The sequence below is a fragment of the Amblyraja radiata genome, chromosome 1, assembly GCF_010909765.2.
Source record: "Amblyraja radiata isolate CabotCenter1 chromosome 1, sAmbRad1.1.pri, whole genome shotgun sequence".
In the NCBI taxonomy this organism is placed as follows: Eukaryota; Metazoa; Chordata; class Chondrichthyes; order Rajiformes; family Rajidae; genus Amblyraja; species Amblyraja radiata.
Genome location: NC_045956.1, coordinates 138,044,212 through 138,056,597, shown reverse-complemented (window position 1 = coordinate 138,056,597; position 12,386 = coordinate 138,044,212). Strand labels below are relative to the sequence as shown.

Sequence of the window (12,386 nt, the reverse complement as noted above, 5' to 3'; positions counted from 1 at the left end):
TCCAGGGAATTATAGGCCGGTGAGCTTCTTACCAATGCCAGGGAAATAACAGGTGATAGTTCTTAGGGATAGGATTATGTACATTTGGAAGAGATGAGCTACTTAGCGACAGTCAGCATGGGTTTGTGCAGAGCACGTCTTGCTGACTAATTTTGCGCAGAGCTGGTCTTGTATTACTAACTTGATTGAGCACTTTCAGGAGATGACAAAAATGATTGATATTGGTAGAGCAGTGATGTTGTTTACATGGGCGTTAGTCAGGTATTTGAAAAGGTCCTTCATAATTAGCTGATGCGGAAGATTAAGATGCACGGGATCCATGGTGACTTGATAGTTTGAATTCAAAGTTGGCTTACCCATAAAAGAAAGAGGTGGTAGGACATTATTCTGGCAGGAAGTCTGTGATCAGTGGTATTCCACAAGGACCTGTGTTAGAGCCTCTGTGGTTTGTGATATATATTAGTGATTTGGATAAAAAGTAGATAGGTTGGTTGGTAATTTTGAAGACGGCACAAAAATTGGTACCGTTATGGGCCTGTCGCACTTAGGCGATTTTTCAGGCGAGTGTCAAGATGAACAGGAAGGTTGGCGCTGTAATTAAGGCGGCTAAAGCACACTGTACGGTAAGACCTTTGGGGGGGGGGGAGTGAGGGGGAGGGGAGTGAGGGGGGGGGGAGGAGGGAAAAGGAGGGAGAAGGAATGGAGACAATTTTCATGGCGTCTTCATTCTAGTCACCACTAAGTTTGAGGTCGCGACTAGTTCCCAGAATGGGGGAACTCCTCATGACCATGAAGGCGACTCCCCGGCAACCACCCGCGAACATGTGACGACTGCATCGTCTCCTGCAGTTGCCTAAAAAGTTGCCTAAGTGGGACGGGCCCATTACGGACAGTGAAGAAGAAGGCTGTTAAAGAGTTACAGATATGGGTGGAGAAATGGCACATGCAGTTTAATCTGAACAAGTATGAGATGTTGCGCATTTGGAGGTTAAATCTAAGGGGAAAATTATTGGCAGGATCCTTCACAGCATTGCTGTACAGAGTAATCTTGGGGTCCAAATCTATAACTCGCTGAAAGAAGCAACTGGTCAGTGAAGAATCAACTAAATATCTAAATATCAACCAACACTTTTGCCTTTAAGCAGCCAATGAGGCCGTTTAGTTATGATGTTAGGAATGGAATGGCCAAGTTTGCGGACGACACAACCCTGATTGGACTGATCCAGGATGGGGAGGAATCTGCCTACAGACAGGAAGTGACACAGCTGGCGGCCTGGTGCCATCGCAACAACCTGGAGCTCAATGCCCTTAAGACAGTGGAATTGATAGTAGACTTTAGGAGAGCTCCCCCTCCCTCACCCCACTCACCATCAACAACACCACAGTCACATCTGTGGAGTCTTTTAAGTTCCTGGGAACCATCATCTCCAAGGACCTTAAATTGGAGGCCACCATCGACACCACAGTCAAAAAGGCACAACAGAGGATTTACTTCCAGTGGCAGCTGAGGAAGCACAATCTGCCACAGGCAATGGTGGTCCAATTCTATACGGCCATTGTAGAGTCTGTCCTCACATTCTTCATCATGGTCTGGTTTGGCTCGGCCACCAAGCAGCACATCCGGAGGCTGCAGTGAATCGTCTGATTAGCTGAGAGGTTACTGACTGCAACCTTCCCTCCATTGATGAGCTGTACACTGCAAGGGCCAGGAAGCGAGCGGGTAAGATCATCTCTGACCCCTCTCACCCTGGCCACAAACTCTTTGAATCACTTCCCTCTGGAAGACTGTCAAAGCTGCCACAGCCAGACATAAAAACAGCTTTTTTTCCACGAGTGGTAGCTCTACCCAATAACCAAAAATCTGTCGCCTCGTTTTGCTCTGGTATTTCATTCACATAATTCACATGTTTAATCAATAATGTTTTATTATTAATGTTTAATGTTTTATGTGTCATTCCTAACTGTCACTGTGTGTCGTTGTCACTTGTGGGTGGAGCACCAAGGCAAATTCCTTGTATGTGAATACCTGGACAATAAACATGTTCATTCATTCACTTGTTTATTGTTGAGTGTATCGTTGGTAGCACCAATATGTTTGCAAATACTCCTTCAGTCGTGATTCAAAACGATATTGATATTGGTAACGATATTGATATTGGTATTGGTTTATTATTGTCACGTGCACTGAGCTACAGCAAAAAGCTTTTGTTTGCCTTCTTTCCAATCAAAGCAACTCATGCTATAATTGAGTACAATCATACACCAGTACGATAGGATGTGTAAAGAGAAATATTCCAGTGCAGAATGTACTTTTAAAACAATGTGGTGTTCCAGTTACAGAGAAAAAGTCCAAATTCCACAAGGTAGGTTTGAAGATTGGGACTACACCCTAATTTAAGGAAGGATCTTTCAACTGTCTAATAATAAAAGGGAAGAAGTTGGACATGAATCTAGTGGTGTGAGTTTCAAACTGTTGTATCTTCTGCCTGATGGGCGAGGAGAGAAGAGGGAAGGACAGGTGGAGGGGGAAGATCATTGATTATATATGCTGCATTCCTGTGGCATCGTGAAGTGTTGATGGAGTCACTGCTGGGGAGGCTGGGCTGATGGATTGGGCTGCAGCTGCAGCTCTCCGTAATTTCTTACTGTCTTGGGCAGAGCTGTTATTTAACTATTTTTTGGTGCAACTCAACAGAGCATTTGACAAAGTTAGTAAGAGTTGTTGAGTACATGCCAAACAGTTTTTAGTCTTCTGGGGAGACATTGGTGTGCTTTCTTGTTCATAGTTTCGATGTGGTTAATCCAAGAAAAAACATTTGTGATATTTGTTGGAACTTGAAGTTCTCAACCATTTCCACTTCCACAATGACACTGATTGGGGCATGTACTCCACTAGGCTTCCTGAAGTCAACAATCTGCTCCCTTGTCTTGCTGACTTTGAGCGAGAGGTTGGTGTCTTCACACCATATTTAGTTTAGTTTAGTTTGGAGATAGAGCATGGAAACGGACCCTTTGAGTCCACACGGACTACCATTTACCTGGTCACATGTGCTCTATCTAATTTCTCATCCACTCCCTCCACATTTAGGGCAATTTTACTGCAGCCAATTAACATGTATACCTGTATTTTTGGGATATGAGAGGAAACCAGAAAACATAGAAGAATCCCATGCGGTCACAGGGAGAACATGCAACCTCCACACAGACAGCAACTGAGGTCAGGATCAAACCCAGACCTCTGGAGCAATGAGGCAACAGGTCTACCAGCTGTGCCACTGTGCCACCCTCCACTACCCTGTGTACTAAACTCGCCTGACACTGTTTTCTTATTGACACTATTGTCTGAAACTGTTATCCTGACACCATGTAATTAAATGTTGGAAATCAAGCTCTCAGCCATTTTCACATCGGCACCATTGATGTTAATTTGGGCATATACCCTTATCTTGCATCCTGAAGTTGATAACTAGCTCCTTTGGCTTGCTGACATGGAGGGAGAGATTATTGTCCTGACATCATGAAACTTCTTTAATTCTTTCTTGTACTCCATCCCGTCATTGTTTGAGATCCGGCCCAGTACAGGGTTTTACAATTCTTCCCAATTCTTCAACAAGTTTAGAGGAACAGTGTACAATGGAATTGGTGACATAGACTTGAACAACTGCATAAGAGTTGGAAAAAATAATAAGATACAGCTTAACAGTCACTGTTACTTTCCACAAATAATGACCGAGTATGTCCATAAGTTGTGTAAGAAGGAAATGCAGATGCTGGTTTAAACCAAAGATAGACACAAAAATCTGGAGTAACTCAACGGGACAGGCAGCATCTCTGGAGAGAAGGAAGGTACGTAGGTTTTTTTGTTTTCAATTCAATTTGAAAGGAATGTCACTTGAAGACTTATAGTACTCTTCAAAACCATATCCTTGTACCTACACTGACCAGACTAGTTTCCTGTTGGTGATGTGACCCTCCTGCTGATGAGCTCCGTCTGTATAAACCAAGCAGAATATCCCTTGCATTTCAAACACCATCCCTGTTCCTTTGTACTAAACGTGGCTTCAAGTTGTTCCCAAAGTAAATGTTCTGAAGTTTGTTTAATTTTGTCTGTGCATGATTTTTTACTTACAAAAATAAATGATACAAAACGGAATTGACAACAATGAATGAGAATTTATTGTGGATCTTTGCTCATAAGTATGTCCTGGCACGAGGGGAAATAAAGTGCTAAAATGATTATTGGAGTCTTAAAACTGAAAGAAATTCACACATCCTGAACCTTGTTTTTCCTATCAGATTGCAAGGTTGAGAGTTCATTCCTTGCGTTTTCCAGTCTGCTTTGCAGTATGGATCATGATTCATTTGGCTTCAGTCGTGCATGTGTAGAAGCGATAAGGTGGAAAATACTATCGTCCAATTACCCACTCCCAAATGATAACATCTTTCATGGACACAAAATGCTGGAGTAACTCAGCGGGACAGGAAGCATCTCTGGATAGAAGGAATGGGTGATGTTTCGGGTTGAGACGTCTGAAGAAGGGTCTCGATGCTAAACGTCACCCATTCCTTCTCTCCAGAGATGCTGCCTGTCCCGCTGACTTACTCCAGCATTTTGTGTCTATCTTCGGTATAAACCAGCATTTGCAGTTCCTTCCTACACACGAAAACTTATTTTGGAAGTTTACTCCCTATCTGTCAATTTGCAGAGGTATCGAATTACATTTTGGAATGACAAACCAAGAATTACCTGAAAATCAATGAAGAGCTGTGACAGAGCTGTAGAGAACAGGTACAGTAGATGGGATAAAAACAGAGAGGGTGTGCTCAGTAGGTAATGAGTTACACCAAGTCCTCTACAGAAGTCTGAAGCTGCTCTTGACTAAGATCTTCTCTGCCTTGGCAGTGGAAAGGGAGAGCCAAAACAGTTTGAAATTGAGCATGCAGGTAAAGACTTGCTGTTCTCAGGCCTGCTAACCTTAGCCACAAGTAAATGGGAGTCAGGTTCTAGCACAGCAGCCATTTTGAGAAAAGCTGCTTTGAGGTTAAAGTGTGCCGGTATGTCAAAGTGCGGACCTTGGTGAACATTCAGGCTTCGGAAAAGAGGAAAACAGAAACAAAGTTATTTAAAGTTTACTTCCACTTACGATTTATTTCTAAGTGTGTATTAAGTGGAGTGGCCATTTTGAAAAAAGATTGTTTTCGGCTGAAGTGCAGAGGTTTTGATGAGGGAAGATTTGGCGAAAAGACTGAGCAGTGACAAAGGACCTCAAGGTAAGGTATTTTTCTTTTAAACTTAATAGCAACTTGCTGGGTAGTAATGGCAGTCAGTGGAGTAGTTTGCTCCTCCTGTCAGATGTGGGAAATCAGGGAGCAGTCAAGTGTCCCTGCTGACTATGTCTCCAGGAAGTATGTCCAGTTGCAGCTCCTTTCAGACCACATGGATTAGTTGTTGCAGCAGTTGGACACACTGAGGAGCACATAGGAGGCAGAGAGGGTTATAGGCAGTAGTTTCTGGGAGGTTTCCAATCAGGTAGATTGAAGATCGCCAGGAGAGGCAAACATATGTGGTGCCGTAGGCTCTTTCCCTCTCAAACAGGTACTGTTTTGATACTAGGTACACAAAAATGCTGGAGAAACTCAGCGGGTGCAGCAGCATCTATGGAGCGAAGGAAATAGGTAACATTTCGGGCCAAAACCATTCTTCCTTCGCTCCATAGATGCTGCTGCACCCGCTGAGTTTCTCCAGCATTTTTGTGTACCTTCGATTTTCCAGCATCTGCAGTTCCTTCTTGAACACTGTTTTGATACTGTTGGGAATGTCCTCTTAGGGGCAAATGCCAGCAGCAGCTTGAAAAGTGGCACCGTGTCTGGCTCTGTTGAACAGCATGGCCAGTCTAGGTCTAGGCAAGCAATAGTAATAGTGGACTCTATAGTCAGGGGTATAGACAGTTTTATCTATAGCCGCGAGCAAGATTCCAGGATGTTGTTTTGCCTCCCATGTGCCAGGATCAAGGAATTCTGGGAAGGCAGGGTGAGCATGTGAAGCTGTGGTCCATGTTGGTACCAAAGACATAGGTAGGAACGGAGATAAGATCCTGTCAAGAGAATTTAAGGAGTTTGGCAGAGGTTAAAAAACAGGACCTCCAGGGCTAGTGAGGCCAGCCATAGAAAGATAATCAGTCTGAAGAAGGGTCTCGACCCGAAACGTCACCCATTCCTTCTCTCCAGAGTTACTCCTGCATTTAGTGTCTACATAGTAAGATATTGCAGTTCAATACATAGCTAAGTGCTGGAGGAAAGGCTTCTAATGTATAGATCATTAGGCATTCCCCAGGATAGGTGGGATCAGTAGAAGAGAGATGGGTTTCACCTGAATATCCTTTCAGAGAGGTTCACTAGAGTTGTTTGGGAAGGTCTAAGCTAGAATAGCAGGAGAGTTGGAGCCAGAGCAGCTAGTCAGCAAGTCGAGAGATTGATGGAAAGGTGAAATTATGATAAGTCTGAAAGGAAGGTCCTGTAAGGACAGGTCAATGAACATGTTGAGAAGGATGGGATGATATGTGTTTATTTCAATGCAAGAAGTATTATGGTTCTGAAACGAACAGGACTGTCAACTCAACGTTCCAATGTCTTGATGTTTTAGACTTGTTGAGAAAAGGTAAAAGAGATGGAGGATTTCCATTACTAATCAGAAAAGAATGTCACAGCTGCAGTGGACATGATGGGGGCGAGGGGGGGGGGGGGGTCATCCACTGATACAATATGGGTAAACCTAAAAAAATAGACATTTGCAATCACCCTGAAGGGATTTTACAATGGGCCTCCCAAGAGCTAGAATCCATGGGTTATTGGGAGAGATTCAATGAACTTGAATTGTTTTTTTTCTGGAATGTTGAAGGCAGGTTAAAAATTATGTCAGAATTTTTCTTCCAGGGTCAAAATGACATATATTTCAGCTTTAAGGAGAGAGTGATGGGGGGGGGGGGTTAAAGGAGATGTACAAGACATAGTTTACACAGAAAGTGAGAAAGTGGTTGGTGCCTGAAAGGCATTACCGAGGGTGGTAATGGAAGCAGATATGATTGTGACATTTAAGACGCTTTTGGATAGATATGTAAGAATGAAAGGTTATGGATCATTTGCAGCAGAAGGAATTGGTTTGATTTGGCATGGTAGGGGCCATTCTATGTCCTCTGTTCAGTTTGCTGTTAGAATGGTTTCCACTTGGCAAGAATATTGAACAGTGTCCTCGTACTGTTCCGATCCCGTTGTTGATCTTTTGCCATGTGAAGTCTGTCATCAACAAAAGATTAATTCATTTTTGAAAGAAAATACATGTTGTGCAATCGTATTTGATTGGAGAAGTCTTGACCCCAAGTAATATTTAAAGGCATGGTGTATATCATTTGAACCACATCCCACTGTGCAATAACAAACCAGCTGCTGCTTGCCCAGTCTCCTTATGGTCCTACTTGTGACACAACTGGTCTTCCTCCAACTACTGTGAAGAAATACCAGATTAACAAGGGAAATATTCTTGCTGGCTGAGACATCTTCTTGCAACTGAATGCCAGACACACACTCACCATTTGAATGCACCCTCAACACCCGTACACCACAAGGGTGCATTCTCAGTCTCTTACTATATCCCTTATGCAGTCAAAATTGTGCAACCAAACACCATTCTAACTCAATTTACAAATTCACACCACAATCGTGAGCCGGATATCAAATAATGACAGAGTACATGAGAGAGATTGAGAACTTTGTTACCTAGTGCCCACAAACTCACTCAATCTCAGCAAGACAAGGGAGATTGTGATCAACTTCAGGAAGCAAACCCGGGAAACTCACGCTGGTAGGTATTGGTGGCACCAAAGTAGAGATGGTTGAAAGCTTCAAGTTCATAGCAATAAATATCACCAGTATTTTATCCTGGACCAGCCACATTGAAACAATGGCCAAGAAAGCACACCAATGCCTCTACTTCCTTAGAAAACTTAGGAAGTTTGGCATGTACTCAACACCCCCCCCCCCCCCCCCCCCACCAACTTCTACAGATGCGCCGTATAAAGCATTTTATCAGGATGCATCACAGCATGGTTAAGGAACAGCTCACCCAAGACCGCAAGCAATAGCAGAGAGTTGTGGACATAGCCCAAGCCATCACACAAACCAACCTCCCTTCCACACTTAGCCTACACCCCATGCTGCCTTGGTAAGGCCACCAGCATAATCAGGGGTAGGCACAAAATGCTGGAGTAACTCAGCAGGACAGGCAGCATCTCTGGAGAGAAGGAATGGGTGACGTTTCGGGGCAAGAACCTTCTTCAGACTGATTCTGTCTGAAGAAGGGTCTCGACCTGAAACGCCGTGTATTCTTTCTCTCCAGAGTCTGCCTGTCCTGCTGAGTTACTCCAACATTTTGTGTCTACCTTCAATTTAAACAGGCATCTGCAGTTCTTTCCTAAGCATAATCAAGGGCCAGTCTTACCACAGTCATTCCCTCTTTCAATAGGAAAGAGGTGCAGAGGTTTGTAAATGCATACCTCCAAATTCAGGGACATTTTCCTCCCAGCTGTTATCAGGCAACTGGATCGTCATCTCACCAGCAAGAGAGCAGTCCTGACCTCCCATCTACCTCATTGGAGACCTTTGAACCATTTGTAATCTGACTTTATTGGACTTTATCTAACACTAAATGTTATACCCTACATCCTGTATCTGTACATGATGGACAGCTTGATAGTAACCATATATAGTCTTTCCGCTGACTGGATAGCACGCAACAAAGCTTTACATTGTACCTCGGTACACATATCAATCATATACTAAACTAAATTAAAACAAAAAGTGAATGAGATTGTGTTGCTGGTTCTTCCCAACACCACCAGGCTCTGGAACACTACAAAACTCTGACTAAACTGTGAACTATGAAGTATCTTGGTTGCACTAAGGACTTTGAACATTTTGCAATGGTATTAGACAATAGACAATAGACAATAGGTGCAGGAGTAGGCCATTTGGCCCTTCAAGCCAGCACCGCCATTCAATGTGACCATGGCTTATCATCCCCAATCAGTGCCCTGTTCCTGCCTTCTCCCCATATCCCCTGACTGCTATTTTTAAGAGCCCTATCTAGCTCTCTATTGAAAGCATCCAGAGAACCTGCCTCCACCGCCCTCTGAGGCAGAGAATTCCACAGACAGTATTGTTTTTTTTAATATTTTAATCTTGGTTATGTTCATTATGTTACCTATGAGTAATGTGTTTACAGCCCTGTCATGCTGCTGCAAGTAAAGGGGCTGTCCCACTGCGGCAACCTAATCTGCGAGTTTAGAAGAGTTTGCCCTCGACTCAAACTTGCAGCATGGTCGACGTGGTCCTAGGAGGTCCTATGAGGTCACTGGAACTCTCCTTTATGCTCGAGGGAAGTTCCCGAATACTCGCGGCCTCGGCTAGGTCGCGGAAAATTTTTCAGCATGTTGAAACATTTTCCACAAGTAAATTTGGTCGGCATGGTTCTTTTTAACTCGCAATGCAGTGGGGTCACTATTTAGTTACAGGCAGTCGAGGGCAGCCGTAGGCAATCTCCTTCGCTGACTGGGCATTTTGATTGGCTCATTGGAGTTTCCAGGACCAAAGAAAACTGACCGGTAGGTAAAATGCCCTCTAAACTTTATTATACTTTTTAAAAATGTCTCCATTCCTTCTCCTCCCCTTCTTTCCCCTTCTCTCCCCTTTTCTCCTCTTCTATCCCCTTCTCTTTCCTTCTACCCCCCTTTCTCTCCCCCCCCCCTCGTGCTCTCTAAAGGACTTACCGTACACTGTGCAGCCGTCTTTTACCTTCCTCTTCATCGCGGGTGTGAATTTCAGACATGCTCCCCCGCTTTACCTGCCCCCGCCTTTGCGATGTGTGTGTGTGTGTGTGTGTGTGTGTGTGTGTGCGTGTGTGCGTGTGTGCGTGTGTGCGTGTGTGTGTGCGCGCGTGCGTACATATGATAATTTTCTTCCAGAAATGAATTAATCTTTTGGTGATGAGAGGCCTCATGCAGCAAAAGATCAACAATGTGATCTGAACAGTAAGAGGACACTGGGCGATATTTTTGACAAATGACAAACAATACTAACAGTCGACTGAACATAGAACATAGGCTGATGAAGGGTCTCGACCCAAAACGTTACCCATTCCTTCTCTCCACAGATACTGTCTCACCCGCGGAGTTACTCCAGCATTTTGTGTCTACCTTCGATTTTATCCAGCATCTGCGGCTCTTTCTCACACGTAGAACTTAGGCTCTTGACTCTCTTGACTCTTGAAGAGAACTCTTGGCTTACCTTTAGTTTAGTTTAGTTTATAGATACAGTGTGGAAACAGGTCTTTTGGCCCACCGTGTCCGCACCAACCAGCGATCCCCGCACACTAGCACCATTGACGGCCAATCTTAGCAATCTTTTGCAAAAGAGAATCTGCAGTGATTTCTCTCTTTGTTTTAATTTCAAACTCCATTCACTTTGAGTCCTTCTTGCTCTTTAATAACCTCCAACCAGCAAATACAAATGTTCTCTTCGCAGCTGCCGCATAATAAGATATGGAGACAAAATAAAAACTGTCTGGCTTGTAGCTGATGAAGTGTAAAATGTCATTTTATTGTTTCAGTGTTGAAATCGGGAATAGGTGAAAGTTAAATCAATCCAGATGTCATCGCTTGTTTAAAAAGCAAAAAGCAAATCAAATTGATTTGAGCAGGTAAGAAGGTGAAATAAAACAAATGTTTCACTGATTAAAGGCTCATAATGATCAGTTGATTCCAGCTATCTCACTTCGTACCTTTGATGTATCCTATAGATGTTGTTTATGGTTAAGAAAAGACAATGATTATTTCTTTATACCCATGTGGCCATATAAGCAATAGAAACTGTCCAAAATTATCTCATCAGCGCGCATTGTACTTAGCCTCATAGCCCTGGGTTTTACTGCAAATCTCTGACTGTGGAATGTGGCAATTCCAGTTGTTTGTGGTGGATGAAAATGATCCTACTGGACAGTGTCACAGACATTGGGTCTCCTGGCTTAAATTCTCTAGTGAAATAAATAGTCTGTGTTTACTGGTTGTAAAATCTCATTATCTCTTTGGAGGTATACAGGCTGCATTACAAACTGGCAACCAGGCTGATTTAGTGAAGGATTTTCATGACTGTCACTTGGCAGGTTTTTGGTGAGATTTTGCATCCAAACTCTGATTCCATGCAGTTTTGCTTCAGGCATTGATTTATCACTGAACTATGATAGGTTTATGTCAGAGAACAGCTGAAAGCCCAAAACGATGCAATAAGCGAATGTGGAAACCAATGCTTCTGGAGCATATGACAGAATTAAAAAAATGTGTGCAAAGCAAAGTAAAATATATCTTGTTCGGTGATGTGCAGAAATTGAAGATAAACGGGAAGCCATAAAGATAACTATGAGCTGTAAATTTGGAAATTTGAGCCAGAAGCAATTGGGATAATTATTGATTATATGGTTTCAATAAAGAAACCATTGATTCACAATCACCTTCCATTGTAATTGTGTGCAATTTTATATTGTGCCTTAATCAAAGGATTCCCGTGAGGACTGGTTGATGAATAAATTTGATGAATGCACATAAAACCTTAAATGCAAATTTGTGTGTAAAATTACTGTGCCAATAAAAATGGCATCAAAGAAAGTGGGAACATGTATTCTACTGCAACCAACTGGTGCTGCTGCAATCCACAGTCAGAGATATGTCTAAGGTCAAAAGGCCAAGCACAAATTGTAATGGTGTTATCAGTGAAATTGCAATCACTCACCTAGTTATTGTCAGCTTAGAACAGCCAGGTGTTTCAGCTGCCCAAAGAAAGGTCACAATTCAACAGAAGGTTTTGGAGGACAAGTCAATGGATATTTTTAACACGGAGATTGTCAGAAACTTGATTAGTACGGGTGCCAGGGGTTATGTGGAGAAGGCAGGAGAATGGGGTTCCTAGGGAAAGATAGATCAGCCATGATTGAATGGCGGAGAAGACTTGATGGGCCAAATGGCCTAATTCTGTTTCTGTAATTTATGAATTTATGAACAATTTGACAGTCTGCAGATCTGAGATTAGGACAAGCAACAGCAATAATTTCATTGGCAACTTGAAACATCTAATGAAAGTAGGACTTCATAGTTTGGGAACTTATTCAGAAAGTAAGAGACTGGGATTGTACAGCATCTATGTCATAGCAATAACAGCAGCAAGAAGACAGATGTTTGAGTAAACTGTCTATATCTATTAGAGTAGTTTCTATTAGTCATAGTCATACACTCACAGAGACATACATCATGGAAGCAGGCCCCTCAACCCTTCCTTCACATACT

General features: G+C 42.9%; 1 long non-coding RNA gene across 1 annotated transcript; it reads left to right on the top strand.

Annotated features, from left to right (window-relative positions):
* The first annotated feature begins 1,933 nt into the window (after window positions 1-1,933).
* Window positions 1,934-5,053, top strand: LOC116975807. Its single transcript, XR_004412789.1, has 3 exons — window positions 1,934-2,057; window positions 4,814-4,820; window positions 5,042-5,053. It is a non-coding gene; the product is annotated as an uncharacterized LOC116975807 (long non-coding RNA).
* Window positions 5,054-12,386: the final 7,333 nt, after the last annotated feature.